Genomic DNA, 1,289 nt, shown 5'->3' with positions numbered 1-1,289 from the left:
TACTCTTCTTGCATTTTAAACCTCTTGCTAGCAGAGACACTGGCTGACTTTGTCCTCAACTGTCAGTCACCAATGTTACATAGTAAATAGCCATGGCAGGTACAGAGAATGTTTCAATACAGAGCAAAGGGCAGATTTGCTTACAGTCTTGGAATATATAGTGTCTCCCTTGGCAGAAAAAGGCAGACATGCTCACTGACCATTATAAAAGTTAGCTTGTCTAAGCTCAGGGTGGCTCAGGTAACACATTGCATGTGTGTCACTTGACCCTTTTTGCATCACCCTGTGGGAGTTGGGCTCAGAGAACCAGAGAAAACAGCTACTGCTATTACCATGAATAATAAAGGTCTTTGTCTCTAACCCAGGAATATCATGTCTTCCTTTAACTTTCATGAAACTGTGGCAGGCTAATTTAAAAATAGAGTGAAATCTCAGATCCTTCATAACTCTTGACAGTAACATGAAGTTAGAGTAGGACATGGCCAAGCCACAGCAGAACAGGGTTGGGTATGTCAAAGACAGCATTGCAAGGAAAGGTCCATCAAATACATACCCTTGGTTTACTCAGTATTGTGGAAACAAACTTAGGGTGGAGAATATTAATTGGAAAGACCCAAAATTAAACAGGTAATGATAGCCTAATTTATTGAGTGCTCCCTATGCTCAAAGCACTTTTAATGACTTTTCTTAATTACTTTTCAACAACCTATCACATAGGTAAAATAGCTATTTCCATTATATAGACAAAGAAACAAAGGCAGAGAAGGGATGAGTAACTTGTTCAAGTTCTCACAATATGTTAGAGGTGAAATCAAGATTCAAACCCAAACCAGGTAATTTCCAGAGTCCATGGCTCTTACCACTGGACCATATACCTGGAAAAAGTCTTGGGTTGAAGCTCTATGATGAAAGACTTTGTGAAGCACAATAAGTATAGTGAGCTTTATGACAAAAGGTAGGGAAATGACCAGTTTAATAGTAAAGTGTAAAGAAGTACAAATTGGTAGTTACAAAATAATCATGGGGATATAAAGTATAACATAGGGAACATAGTTAATATTCTAATTACTATGTATGATGTCAGATGAGTATAAGATTTATTAGGAAAACCACTTGGTAAGTTGTGTAATGCACAATCACTGGGGTATACACCTGAAACTAAAATAATGATCTAGGTCAACTGTAATAGAAGAAAATAATTAAAAATAAATAATTTTATAAATATGTTGATATGTAGAATATGTATCACAAAAAATTATCTGGGGAAGTGTGAACATTACTTGATAAAT

The sequence above is a fragment of the Saccopteryx bilineata genome, chromosome 3, assembly GCF_036850765.1.
Source record: "Saccopteryx bilineata isolate mSacBil1 chromosome 3, mSacBil1_pri_phased_curated, whole genome shotgun sequence".
NCBI lineage: Eukaryota > Metazoa > Chordata > Mammalia > Chiroptera > Emballonuridae > Saccopteryx > Saccopteryx bilineata.
Note: the sequence above shows the minus strand (reverse complement) of the source record.